This window comes from Amphiprion ocellaris, chromosome 7, assembly GCF_022539595.1.
Source record: "Amphiprion ocellaris isolate individual 3 ecotype Okinawa chromosome 7, ASM2253959v1, whole genome shotgun sequence".
Classification (NCBI taxonomy): domain Eukaryota; kingdom Metazoa; phylum Chordata; class Actinopteri; family Pomacentridae; genus Amphiprion; species Amphiprion ocellaris.
In genome coordinates, this window is record NC_072772.1 from 21,112,565 (window position 1) to 21,128,043 (window position 15,479).

At 40.0% G+C, this 15,479-nt stretch overlaps 1 protein-coding gene across 2 annotated transcripts in view; it reads left to right on the forward strand.

Moving 5' to 3' along the window:
- The first annotated feature begins 7,682 nt into the window (after positions 1 to 7,682).
- LOC111582477 (endothelin-converting enzyme-like 1) overlaps positions 7,683 to 15,479 on the forward strand; it is a 68,540-nt gene continuing 60,743 nt past the window's right edge. Inside the window, exon 1 of one of the 2 annotated variants that reach the window (XM_023291155.3) lies at positions 7,683 to 7,843. The gene's annotated coding sequence lies outside the window, so the exon portion shown is untranslated. The remainder of the gene's footprint in view (positions 7,844 to 15,479) is intronic. The other variant, XM_035957652.2, reaches the window with a different exon arrangement.

A 15,479-nucleotide genomic window follows, 5' to 3' on the forward strand; every position in this document is an offset into this window, starting at 1 on the left:
TGAGATTCCTCTGGTTGATTAAATGAATCCAGCATCCCAGAGACACGGGTTCCCATGTTTGGCAGGAAAATAGAATTGACCTGTGTTGCCACCAGCTACACAATCTCAGGTTCGGACACAAAAGGAAGGAAGAGAAAAGGAAAGGAGGAGGAAGAGAAAGATCCACACGAGAAAAAAAGGAAGAGGCAGAAGAAAGCTGAGGAGGGGGAAACGAGAGCCAAGTTCTTGTCCATCTTCATTATAGTTCATTTCAATTTTTATCAGTCACAGAGACATCTCAGACGTCTGGCTCGATATGCTGGCACACACACAAACATGGAAAAGCACACGGATATTTAAATGAGGCTTAATTCAGTTTCAATTTAATTAAATCAGAAAGAAAAAAAATTCCTCGGGATTGTAAAAAGTGCGAAACTTTCTCCACAGAAAAAGCTTATTTTAATCTACAATTCCACAACTAAGTAGGAATTCTCTGCCACAAATAGGAAATGACATGCATGTTCAAACTAATTTTAAATTTAGGGAACTGATGGAAAGCTGGCTGTTACACTAATACACCAAATATTTACAGTCACACTACATTTCTGTTATATTGAATATAAAAATGCAGACACAGAGGCATTTGTCCTCATGCTGTTTCCATGGTAATCAGCTTCACTAGATTATGTCGATATGTGTGATATATGTTGTGTGAAGTTGACATTTAGGCCCGGTGGTGGCAGAGTAAGATTTATGAATTGTCCAAAACAATTTCATTGCAATCTACCCTGTAGATTTCCTGTTAGTAAGCGTTCCTCACAGTGACACCAGAAGAAAGGGCACAGTGTCTTCATGAACGTAAGAACTTGACCACTGGAGACAAAAACCATCTACATTAACTGTCATGAAAAACCAGAGTGGTTTTCAAGAAGTCTTGTCATGGAAACACTGGTTAAAGGTATGTTTTGACAGTGGATCAACAAAGGGAAAGGTTATATGGACTCCAAAGTCTTTGGAAATCGTCGTCTAGGGCCCATGGATGTCGATATCATGTACTCTTGGATTTTACATTCAGGGTCTGGAGCAGGTCCCAGGTCACTGATTTTTCTTTTTTTCCTTTTTTCAGTGAGGATAAATGCAAAGAATGATGAAATCAAGCTCCCACACATGTTGCATTTGTAGTTAAAATGAATAGTTGTGACCCTCATGGGGTCACAATATGAAAATTTAGTAGGCGTAATTTGTTTTCATGGAGAATGTGGAGAATATAATTTTCCTACCTTTAGGCTAGAGTAGAAAAATGGATATTTTAGATGGGCAGATGTCATGATGTGCAAAAAGCATGAATGTCAAAGTACAGGATGCCAACTGTGCAGGTCCTGTCAGAATAAGTTACACTCATTGAAGCCTAATTCTAATTCCTACCATAGCTGGGCTGTGGTTGATGTCAGTACGTTTTTGCTTGATATGCATATACGTCATTAACAGACAGAATGAGGCAGTACAGGCCCACTGACGAGTGTCAAACGTGTTGTCATTAACAAAATTACCAAAATATACCATTTATCAGTGGTACAAACTATAAAAACAGAAGGAATCATTTGATTTTCAATTTTTCAGCTATATTTCTTTAATTAATTAATCACAATTAATTAATTGCAAAGCCTGTAGTTAATTAGATTTTTTTAAAATCACATCTCACCACTAGTATATATGTATATAAAAAACATAAATAAAACTCATTACAGTATATATTTTTGGGATGTGTAAGTTTGAATTATTGTGATCCGTTTTGTATCTTTTAAATACTACCAGTGATTGCTTCCTTGATAAAAACTGGTTGACGTCTGAAAAATGAATGAATATAACAACGAGCCAGTCTTTTGAACGGCTCTTTAAAAGGAACAGCTCCTCTAGATCTGGCTCCCTTCAAAGAGCCATCAATCCCATCTCTAGCGGATAACTTTCTTGTACTGCAGACAAGACATTTTTGCCTTGTGTCTACTTCTAGAGGTGCAGAGCTTTATATTGCATTGAAAATGAGCCTATAGTGAGTGAAAATGTGACAAGAGCAAACAAACAACCAAAAAAAAAAACACACAGAAACTGCTTGAGGTTGAGAATGTTAATAAAACATTAGGCAATGATTAGTTGAAAAATATCCATCCATTATCTATACATGCTTAATCCTCATTAGGGTAGCAGGGGGTTGGAGTCTATCCCAGCTGACTTGGGGTGAAGGCAGGAGACACCTGGACAGGTAACAGTCTATCACAGGGCTTGATAAATATCTGTAAAGCATAAAAAGAATCACATCATTACAAATTTCTAAACTAATGCCCAGTCAGTCATTAGTAATTACTTAGTTTTTGTGCATTGCAGTGACACAACATACTGAGATATTACTAACTAGTTTCTCACCACTTCATGATATCAGAGTCATCATTTAATCAAGTACATGCTGAACACAAAAAGTGCAAAAATGTCTATCTATTATATAGTCCTCAGTACAAAGTGCAAAGAACAGAAGCTCCTTCTTAACGAATAATCACTTCATACTTCATTCACTCCTACTTTCTCTGTACCATAAAGCAAAGTGATCCCCAAAACGTATTTCTTTAAGATCAGAAGTAGAAGGACACACACACACACACACACACACACACACACACACACACACACACACACACACACACACACACACACACACACACACACACACACACACACACACACACACACCTATTTAACTCCTCTGGGGGGTAGAATCGGCCTATCAGACAGCTGAGGTAGGGTGCCAGTAGGGGGACGAGGAATATAAATGGTGCTAGAAGCTCCCCATTAGTCTGTCTGAGTGGAAGATGTAGGGGGTGGACACATGGGGTGGGGTCAGGCTCAGGTGCTGAGCAGACAGCAGAAAAAACATCCCCTCGTCCTCCTCCCTTCTCTTCTTATCTAACTTGTTGTACCTTTTAGGCAAACCACCTCCATCCATCTTAAGTCTGGCTGAGCCTGTGAGCTACCTGGAGGGCAGCTCTCTAATTCTATTACTGCCATCCCAGAGGAAGGTGGAATATATATATATATATATATATATATATATATATATATATATATATATATATATATATATATATATATATATATATATATATATATATATATATATATATATATATGGTCATACTGACTCACACTTTCCTGTGAAATCAGCTAACTTTCCACTGTATATCACTTAATTATTATCATCTGTGTCTCTGCTTTGACTTGCTTTGTGAGATGTCTGCTTCATCGGGGACCTTGATGAATCAAGTGAACCAGGACGCAAAGGATATTTTTAGATGTTCAAAAATAGAGTTGCTGTCTGCAGCTCATATAGCCTTCGATTATTATCAAGAGGAAGTGTTTGGGGAAGTTAGCGCGGATGTGTGTTTGCTTGCTTGCTGTGCTGTTGTTTGTATATGTGTGTGTGCATTAGAGCCAGAAGAGAGCGAGCTTCCTCTCCTGTCGCCGTGGCAGCAGGTGTGTAAATAACACCCTAATATAAAATGAGGACGAATCAAAGCGCTGAGGGACCGGAACGCCACTCATCCATACACTTCTTCCCCTTCTTGTCGTCAGACTCCGACATTGATCCCGGCTCATCTGTTCATCATCAGTGTCCCCCGGCTGCACAAGGCTCCCTCCCTTCCCCTCTTGTCTGCTGGGGCACTTGTTATAATTCTGGGTCTGTAGGCCGCGAGTGTTGTGGCATAATTTTGCCAAGTGTCCTGCTTCTGTGCAGGCTGACAGCTGAACCCAAATCCACTGCTTCACTGAGCCGAATTATGGGCCAGTGTGCCTGGTTTGCCTCATTTCCTTCACTGTTGTTACCTGTTAGTGAAATGAGCCCAGGAACTGGTGGGGAAGTGGGATGAAATGGCCCTGAGCTAAAGGTAAATTAGCTGAGGAAATCACATCTAGAAGAGGAGAGAAATGAAACACTCTGTACAAAGTCATTTGTAATCCAGGTAAATGAACAGGTGGGCAGAAAGTCAGTGATCACTAAGGTTTGTATCTTTTTCATTTTACAAAGGCCCAAATGTTCTGTATGTTAAAAGAAAACAGGCTTTCCTTTTTTAACTGTCTACAGTAGGATGGCATATACTGACTTCCTATAGACAGTGTGAGCCTTAAAGGTGGTGAACTATATGATCTGTAAAGCAGAAGGTAAACTGATTAGCTCAGTATCAACATCAAGCACTGAGCGGACTCAAACAGCTACATTTCTCACTGGACTATGGCAGTTAATTTATTATCTAGCTGGAGTTATTCAACACTAATTATATACAAATGCACAGTATTAATCCAATTATATTAGGACACATACTACATAAGTGCAAATGTTTTGGAGGTGTGATTGTTTTAATTCCCTGACAGATGAGACCTTCCCTCATGTGACTCCTCCTGTTCTCTTTTCCTGCATTTCCTGTCTCTCTCCGTTGTCCCTTTATAATAAACACAGACCGATCAGGCATAACATTATGACCACCTGCCTAATATTGTGTTGGTCTCCTTTATTCTGCTAAAACTCCTCTGAGCCACTGGGGCATGGACACAGGACCTCTGGGGATGTCCTGTAGCACTGGGATGGTGGCAGTGAATTCTGTGGATCCTGTGGGTTGCAGGGTGGGATCAACCTAGATCAGGTTTATCCTGGAACATCCCACAGATGTTCAATGAGATTTGGAAAGTGTGGAACCAAGGTGAACACCTCTGTCGTATTCCTCGCACCACTCCTGAGCAGTTTTTGCAGCGTGTCAGGGTGCATTGTCCTGCTGAGGGTGGCATCAAGGACTGCTGTTGCCATGGGGGGTGGAAGTTTGGGGGGTTGCTTGACCTGTAATGTTTAGGTGGGTGGTGCATGTCAAACATCCACATGAATGTCAGGACTCAAAATTTCCCAGCAGAACATGGCATTAAAACAAGATGATCAATGTTATTCACTTCCCCTGTCAGTGGTCACAATGTTGTGGTTGATCGGTGTTTATAGTTTAAATTTGTATTCATTTTTCTTTTGGCCACTAGGGGGCAGCATAACAGCAATTGTACCTTAACACGTTTAAAATGTTAGCAAAAACCTACCTGTATGGAGCCATGTTTCTGGTCACTGGATGAAGTAAGTGTGGTGGAGTAGGGGGAGTGAAACCTGATTGGAGCACATAGCTAATGTGAACAGCATCATCGGAATGTTAGTTAATGGACAGCATATACTGTATCCATTGCACTTAATATGAATATTGCATAGAAATCTGTATAAAAACTCTGAACTTTTTAAGCAGATAAACATTTACTTACAAAAAAAAACTTGGATGCTGGAATCCCTTGAAGGTATTTAAGTACAATTAACTAAAGGGAATGAGTCATGAAATAATAAAACAAGCTAACAATAGAACTCTAAACCTCCCGACTGCCTCGTCCAAACAGCCTGTCAATCACTTCAGATCCGACATGATGATCACACCCACACACAAACACACACACACACACACACACACACACACACACACACACACACACACACACACACACACACACACACACATACCTCTCTTTGAGGCCTAATATCTACCTAATGATAGGGTTATGTTCTAAATGACCAGCAGCTCACTGATCAGAAGGAGTGGTTTTAGTTAAAGACACCATTATGACCTCTTGGATGGAAATATTGACATAGTATTCCATGAGAGAAGGTGACACTTTCTGAATGGGATTCTCTTACTGCTACAGATGTTTTGTGGAGCCAGCCCCTGGTGGCCCTCGGTCTTATTGCACTTTAAAGGTACTTCTGGGTTGGTCTCAGTTTTGAAGTTTTTGGGGTTTTTCGGCCTTTTTGCCTTTATTATATAGGACAATGGAGAGAGACACAGGAAACATTGGGAGAAGAGCGGGGGATTGACATGCAGTAAATGGCCATGGGTCAGACTCGAGCCCATGACCACTGTAGCCCTTGTTTTTGGGTCGCCCGCTCAACCAGTTAAGCTATCTGGGCACCCGGTTGGTCTCAATTTTAAGCCAAACAAAGCTTAGTTGAGAGCCATAAAACTCAAACAGGCGCTGAGGGGATCTGCAGCGGCAGGTAGTCATTTTTTGTACTTATTCCCACCAAGAGTGACCTCTTGCACTTTTGCATGTAATGAATATTTGAAAGTTTTTTCATATAAAAATATTGCCTGGTGTAGCTTTAAATGTAGTTTAAATTGTCTATTCACCAAGCATTTCTGAGCATGGTCACAGGCCTTTCCAGATTTTGTCATTCATCATCTGCTCACCAGTTGCTTTCACAGAGTTCCTAACTTCATTACCCTTCAACACCAAAGCTCTGCAGCCTGTTTTGGTCTCTGTTCTATAAACTTGCTTGTTGCTTAGAGCCCGTGTGTTATTCTTAATCTTTTCTGCCTCAGCCTGTTGGATCTGTTTGTGTGTTTGGACCTCCCCCCTGTTGGTGACTGTAATCCTGTTCATTTACCACAGATTTCAGTCTCTCTATTGTGAACTTCTCCACGTTGGTGTCTGGTTGGGTGTCCTCTTTTTTCTCAGCTTTGCCTGACTATTACACACTAACGTAACTCCTTCTCCTCTACATTTTCATTTATTCTTGTGTCATTTTACCAAGCTTAAAAATGGCCACATTAGCAATTACATGCAATTTTGAAAAATGGCACCTTCCTTTGAGCATTTTCTTTTGTATTTATGAGTCAACACACAAAAGGTCAAAAAAAAAACAGCAATGTGGTTTCAGTCTTCAAAATCCACCTGTGCTCTTCCCCTTACAAGCTCTCTCCTCCTCTCACAGACCAACAGGGGTAATGAAATGGCCAGTTAGTTACTCAGCTGATTTGCATAATAATATTAGTCGACCTTTTTGGTTTGATTAGTTTGGTTTGTGTGACTTTCAGACTACATGGAGATTAATGTCGCCACAGCTAATGTTTAGCGGTTGCTTAGAACACAAGATTTATTAAAACAGACTTTGTGATGTGGTGGGGGCACAAAATGTTGCAGCCCAGTGATATCAATCAGTGAAATAGGCTCACTCATTTAGGAATGAGTTGATGTTCCCTCGCTGAGCTGCTCGCAGTGTGCAAATTTAATTCAAATCTCCTTCCACACAATAAGAGGGGAACTTACATTGCGATTAATATTACAGCAGGGACTGTGTCCAAGCAGCGTGAACGGTATACAGGAGGTCTGTTTTTGCTTTTAGCTGGTACAGATGGAATCATTTTAATGTGGATGAAACTGTGTGCAAATGCATGAGTCAGCAGCGGCTTTTCCTCATGAACTGAGGATGTTTTGATGCTCAATTGAGCATCAAATGTGCCAATTTCAGGTCCATCTTCTTGCAAAACAGAACATAAAAAAACAATTACAATTCAGCCAGTATATTAAAGTAAAGCATGTACCTAAATATATAAGAAAGAAAAAGTGCTTTTGGTTTAGTAATGACTCACTCACCAATTATGTTAAAGTGCCAGAGAGAGAAAATCTATTTTTTTGAAAAACAACAATTGGGCAACAGGATGAGCGTCTGTTTATGAGTGAGTGTGCACGCGTGTCTGTGGGTAGCTTACCTTGAAAATGAAGGACCCCCCTCCTCCTCCCTCCTTCCCCTCCTCCCTCCCTCCCTCCCTCCCTCTCCATACATCGGAGGCTGTGAGCTGCAGCGGCGGCAGAAAGCGGTGCGGATCCCGGTGTGTGCCGATCTCCGGAGGGGGGTCGGATAATCCAGTCGGACCCTCAGCGGTGTGGATCTGCTCCTTTTACACACACAGCAAAGGCATTTTTTACATTCCCACTGGGGATTTTGCTTCACTCGCCGCAGGTAAGGTCTTTTTGCACAAGTTTTCATCACTCAGTGGATATCCACACCAGCAATGAGCGAAGTGAAGCTGCTCCTCCTCCGGCCAGTGCACACTTCAGGCGTTTGGCACGGAAGGCTGAGGGCTTGTCTAATTCCAAATGGGATCGTTTAGTTTCTTTTTTTAATGAGGGAGAGCGGGGATAAAGCGGGAAAACTGTCACAGATTAACTTGGGAGTCACGTCTGAGCAGCGCTGAGGAGGGTTTCTCCTTATTTCTCCACGCACATGGTCCCTCAGCTCGGTGTCCATGTGAACGCCTTTAGAAGTTTTGATGGGGGACACTTTAAAGAGAGAAATGATGAAATTGGATGTCCGGATGCTGAGCCAGTCTGTCAGGGTGAAAATTACCCAAACTGGCTGCTGACTGACTGAGTGCGCTTTATTAAAGATAAATGATAATTCTGTGTATGTGCGTCTACTGTTCACTTCCACCTATTTACCACTTTGTTGCTGCTTCCCCGTAGCTTGTTTGCGTCTTTGAATGATGCTTTACTAGACAAACCGTAACCTATTTAAGGCTACTGGAACTCATTACTTATAAAAACTGGGATATAATAGGCTTAAAGATGCACAAAAGTAGGAATAAAGGTTTTTCTTTTTCTTGCGTCTTTACGCACAGAGAGTTTTGCATCACCAAAAGTTTGCATTGTGTATTAGCGCCTATCTGACATTCCCACTCTGCTTGAGTGTCTGTTAGAGAAACGCTGCTCTGTTCTGCGCATAATTCCATGTAAAATCATAACAAATGAATACTTCTTTGCGTACTGAATACGCGTAAAACAGAACCCAAGACCTTTCACGAAAATGTAAGATTATGATTTATTCGGCACGTAACAGAACTTAAAAAGATGCTTTTATCTGGATAAGATTGAGACTTTTTGCTTTTCTTTATTCTTTCCCTTTACAGAAATAGATCAAATTAATCATCTTAATAATTAAAGTAAAATAATAAATCAGGTTGAAGGTGTTGTTAAATATCAAAGCCGTTTAAATATATATATATATATATATATATATATATATATATATATATATATATATATATATATATATATATATATATTTTTTTTTTTTTTTTTTTTTTTTTTTAATTTATTTATTTATTTTTTATATAAATTATTAAAGTATTTGAACTGTATTTTTGCATACTGCTCTATCTAGAAAAGGAGTCTGGGGAGTCATTAGGGATAATAGAGTTACAGTATGTGAGCACTTTATACCTGCCAGTGTGTGTGTGTGTGTGTGTGTGTGTGTGTGTGTGTGTGTGTGTGTGTGTGTGTGTGTGTGTGTGTGTGAGAGAGAGAGAGAGAGAGAGAGAGAGACAGACAGACTAATAATTGTTCTAGAATATGACTCAAATGCTCCTGTTTTAATAATAAACTAAGAGTAAAGACCCCAGCATGCTCCTTAAAAGTTCTCCTATATCGCTGATGTGGGATATTTAATACATACACACAACAGCTAAATAGTTTTTAAGAGCGCCACAAAAGAGGTTCTTGTTGGGTACAAGTCTAAGTCCTGCTACTCTGCTGGACCATTTAGCTGTGTGTCCAAATCTGTAGCCCATACAAACGCACCGTAGCCCTCTACTGCAGCCTCTGGCGACCAGTGATAAGGCTCGAGGGGGCTGACTCTCACGCTCAACCCTCTGAGTGCCGTGAAGCTTGTGGGGCAGGCACTGTGACCACTTTGATTAGGGGATAATAAACCCATTTATAGAAGGATTTCAGATGATGTAACTCGTCTGAGAGGAAATAAAAGCAGAGGGTTTGCCTCTAAGCTGTTACTTCTGGGTACCACCAAATATCATCACAAACTGCAGTGGAGGGAGAAAAAAGTTTGCTGTGTAAATTTATGGTAATGTGAAGTTGGGCTGTGTGGAAAATGACTGTAACATCCAGGCGATGGATGCACATTGTTGTGATGAGTTTTTGAGGAGGACAAGTGAAGGATCTCACACTGATCCTATGCAAACAGTGTGTTTTCTGTGAGGCGATGAATGTAAGGGTGTGGCACTGAACAGTAAATAATACTGGCAGACTTAGTATTAAAGGCTTTAATCTTTTATTGTCTTTGTAGTGTGCCTTCTGGTAATCATTTTAGCAAATTTGCAACTCTGTTGCTAGACAATGTTTACCCCAGGTGACTTTCCATCTCTCCAGCAACAAATCTGTCTGCTTTCTCAGACCATGGGGAACAATTTAGATGTGTTGATGTGTTAACTCCCAAAGCACTGAGAGTCTCTGGTGATAATTCGTCACAGCTCATGCTGATAGATACAGCTTTCATTTGTAATGAGTATTTGATATGCAAATTTTAGGAATTAGAGTTTTTTTGGAAATAAATTGCTTCCACAATACTGAATTAATCAACTCACATCGCTACCAGCTCTACATTTAAAATAGGCATTGACTGATGTGTTTATTGTGGGGCAATACTAGCACATATTGTTACAAATCAAGGAAACCCTTAACCGTTTTTTGGAATTGACATGCATTTGTAGTAAAAAAAAAATATTGATGTCATATTTAGAACAACACAAACTACTGTGCAAAACTTTGGTGAAATGCCTTTGAATTTATATCCGTTTCATTAACCCTTAGATGCATAAGTGGATCAAAAATGACCTGGTGAGATTGTTTTCTTTCAATGTCTTTGTAATGAAAAGTTTTTATTGCTTAATTTTGCAGCTATTCCTCAAGAAACATATTTTTGATGTCATTCCATTTAAATTTTTAAGGTACCTTTATACGTTTAAAGAAATTGTAATATTTATATTACTACCCCAAGCTCTTTATCACTGATAATTTCATACAAGAGGTGATGCACAAACTTGGAGGGACGGAGAGCAGCAACAGCTGGAGGAACAGAGTGGAAAAGTGTCAACAAAATGGACATTTACACTCTTCTATTGCTGTTCTGTGTAATATTCTTCTTTTTCAATGATCAAAATCTGTTATAAAGTGAAAAATAAACATGTTTCAAACATGAAATCATTCTTATGTGGACAAAAATAGAATACAAACATTAATACAAATTATTATTCTGAACCAAAATGATAAAAATGACATAAAAACACATTCATTCTTAAACGGGTAATTTTTGGCCCACTTATGGAAGAGTGTAGGATCCAATCACTGGAGCATCTAAGGGTTAAAAGAGGATTTTTCATGTAATCAATCAGAATGGTCTGTGGGTGGGACTCTGCTTGAAACTACAGATTGGTGATTGCAGATAAAGAGGCAGCTTCATCAGAGGCTAAGTAGTGCAGTTTTAAATGGATTTATTTTATTGGGAATGCAGTAATTGGTGATTCTAAATTGTCCGTAGGTGTGAGTGTGAGTGTGTATGGTTGTCTATCTGTAGGTGTAGCCCTGTGCTGGACTGCTGACCTGTCCAGGGTGTCCCCTGCCTTCAGAGCTTAATCGCTGTGTATAGATAATCCAGCCATCATCTATACACCACTTAATCCTCATTAGGGACATGGGGGACTGGAGTCTATCCCACGTGACTCAGAGTGAAGGCAGGGACACCCTGGACAGGTCACCAGTCCAACACAGGGCTACACAGAGAGATAGACAACCATACACACATTCACACCTACGGTCAATTTAGAATCATCAATTAGCCTGAACATGTTTTTGGACTGTGGGAGGAAGCTGGAGAACCTGGAGAAAACCCACACATGCACAGGGAGAACATGGAAACTCCATGCAGAAAGATCCTGGGAAGTCTGCGAACCAAGGATCTTCTAGCTGCAAGGAGAAAGTGCTAACCACCAAGCCACTGTGCAGCCCTGGATAGATCTAGTAACTGAAAAAATAATACCACATCTAATAATTGGTTAATCCCTACTTTAAAGCCCAGATATAGTCCATTGAGCCATTTGTGCACAGCTGATCCTCAAACTGCACTGCCTACATTTATTGTAGGAGAAATGTGATCCATCTGCAGTGTTTGTAACAGAGATGTCAAGCTGATCCATCAGAGCTCTCTGTTTATTGAATACCCATTGATCATCTCTAAGAATTTATTATTTGTGGTTAGAGATGCCAGAGAAAGGTCCGTGTAGCTGTCAAAGTGTGCCGTTCACTTAAAGATCAACTCCATCAATTCAAAATATACAATCCCAATGAGCGCTGACGGTTCGGCCGTGAAGGTCATCAAACATTCATAGTTATAGAAGTAACTCCCGTTTTTGTAAAGACTGACATTTTTTCTCAAACAACCCAAAGCATTTTTTTATTACCAGCTAAAGTTAAAAGCAGCAGCACTGACAGTTCCGCCGAGCCTGCATGTTCACTGAAAGCTACAGGCCGAGGGCTTCAGGGTATACTTTAGAACTAGTTTGAACAACATGTTGTCTGGCAGCAGTAGAAATCAGTCGAGTTTATAGCTGTTCTGAACCGTCATTATAGAGAAGGAGGACATGGTACTGTTCAAATATGGAGAAACAGTTACATTTGTCTCATGGAAGACATTCTTAGAGTTGCAGAGACAAGTGAGTGACAGAACAGGGAACTTGATGTTTTCTTTGTGTTCCTGGGACAGGCTGTCTCAGAGTAGATCAATGATTTCTCACAGACTTCTCAGTGGCCAAGAACACATAATGGCCTGATTTTTCAGGAAAAAGAAATATAATTTCTACTGTAATTTGCAGGATTAATAGATATTGTCAGAAAGTGACTCCATAAATAGGTTACTGACTTAAAAGGAAAGGATTTAGTTTAAAGTTAAAGATCTTGTGGTTTGTTTGGATTAAATAGGACTGTCTGTCCCATTGGTACCATCTGAAGGACCCCTGGAGGTCCCTGAACTACACTTTGAGAACCGCTGCAGTAAGTGAACAAGTGACTGTATTTTGCCTGAAAGATATATGGGGAATGTTTGACAACTGACAAGGTGCGATGCATCAACAGGGGCGTGTTTCTGATGCATTTTAAGTGTTCATGCACGTGAAGTGTGCAAGAGAGAAAGAAAGTGTGTGTGTGTGTGTGTGTGTGTGTGTGTGTGTGTGTGTGTGTGTGCAGCAGCATTAGTATAACTCTCAGATATTAGGCCCTGTCATGTTCAGTAAATAGCCATTTATCATGCATGCCTTTCCCTGCGATGGTTCCCACTAGATCCAATCCATTAGCCGTACGCTGGATGTCCACTCAGTGTGTGATCGCATATGTGCGCATATGTGTATCATAATTTATTATAATGTTTAAAGAGTTGTGACACAGCTAAAGCGTTTGTGCATTCAAAAGACAAAAGGAGAGAGATTGCATTAAGAGACTGCAACACTTCGGGCAACATATCAATTTTATTTGCATTTTAATGAATTTCGTGCATGAAGTGCAAGAGGCTGACAGTGACCGGATACGCTTTCATAGATCGGGCATGTTTCTAATCACGTGGGTGTGTGTAACAAAGCAGAAGATTGATGGATGATATGCTGAATTGATAATGACACCGCACAGAGACACACTATCCTTGACTTTCCCCTACTTTTCACCCTTTTTCACTTACTTTGATAAGTTATTTCTGTCTGTGTCCACTGCAGCTATAAAATACACATAGAATGCCCACATAATAGTATTTTAAAAAAAACAGAACCATCCAGCAGTCTATACATCAACTATTTCAATGATTGATGCACATTGTCCACAGACCTGGACAGTATGGACACTTCACTCAGTCTTTATATTCTACTTTAATATGTGATTTGGGTGCTGCTTGTTGCATTGACACTGAACTAGAATCATATTTAAATTATCCAGTGTGAAGGTATAATAGGGTGATACAAGGAGAATCCCTGTCTGTCTTCCCACCAACACAGTCAACTGAATTGTATTTGCTGGAACATACATCAAAGCCAGAGTTATCCCTACTGGGACTGTAACTCCACATCTCTGCAGTGGTAGACAAGAATTTTGTCTCTGCACCACCTATGCACCCCTTTCCCACTAAAACAAAACACTTTAAGCCACTCGTCAGCCACGTGCCATTTGTAAAAGATTTGTAACTCCACCTCTCACAGTACAAGGAACTCACGACTCTGCTTTCCTATAAATACTGAACTTAAGCTTCCCTCATTTTTTTCTTCCTGTTCTGTTTTTTTTCTTGTACTTATCTACATACAGCACTCTCATAAGGCGAGGGAAAGCTTGTTACAGACATCAGAGCTGAAGCTTGCTGTTCTCAGTGGAGATAATGGGGATCAATTCTCACAGATAGCCTTCACAGCTTTCAGCAAGTTCACTGCAGCCAGACGCTGAACACACACACACACACACACACACACACACACACACACACACACACACACACACACACACACATTGGGAGTATCCCAAAAAATATTTAACCATCCGTCTCTCTGTTTAAAGGCTGGTGTTGTTGCTAACAGGCTACATGTAGAATGCAAACAATTCTGAAATATATATATAATATTGTGGGTCCAGTGTACTGTAATTCTTTGTGGAAAAAGATAGTGAAGCTCAGCTTAAATTAATTTACTTTAGGGTGTATGTGTGTATATTTTAAATTCTGGCAGCTGCTTGTCATGTAATAGCCTGTTATTCCTTTAAAAGCTCTGTTGAGGATCAGCTGATGCCCTCTGTGCTATACGTGTGTGCATGTGTGTGTGTGTGTGTGTGTGCATGTGGACCTCGTCGTGGTTACACAATCACTAACAGGCTACCGTTGAGCCAACACAGGACTTTCTGCCAGCACCCTCTCAGTCATGCTAAAATGCTAAACAAAAACAGTTCATATTTCCAGTTATTGTCGGGCGTGTTCGTTAATTGCTATTGAAGAACCAGTCAGGGTCAATGAAGACTCAGAAACAGATATTCAATTAAGAATATTTAGTAGCATTGGATAATCAGAATGTATGCATACAGATTCCCACTTGGTCTAGCTAACAGAAGTTATCTAGTCTAGCAGTGCTGTCACAAGAGGGAATGAAAACGTGACATCATACAGAGGTTTATATGAGGAAATGTGCTTCTATCTAATTGGTCTAGGCTAACGTCGCTCCCGCTCGTGTCTTCAGTCTTCGTCCAATCCGGTGCGTCTTCTTCCTGTAATGGCAATACTTGTGTACGTGTGGGCGTGCTGATTGTAAAATAACTTTAACCTAGTTGGTCTTATGCGTACGTGACCTGCTTCATATGGATCTGATGCTTCTGTGAACTATTATGCAGAAGTCATTTCCACGAACTGGCCTGCTGTCGCTTCTTCTCAGTCTATTTTGAGTGTGGGTAGATCTTATCTTGGGTAAGCGCTGAGTAGCATCTTCTTGTCTTTCTGCATCTGGTATGTGATGGGTCAATTACACAATATCCTCATTTGCACTCTGGTATATGCTTGTCTTTGCACAGTTTATTATAAGCGATAACACATTAATATTACTATGATAAAATATGTTGTGATTAATTGCGATTAAAATATGATTAAATGTGGTTATATGTGATTAAATGCAATTATAATTATATGTAATAAGAATATTCCCAACATTATATTATGGAAAAGATCTTTTAAAATGTTCTTTTTTATTTTTTGTTTCTCCAAAATGACCAGAAACAATGGTCCACTCTTAATTAATTAA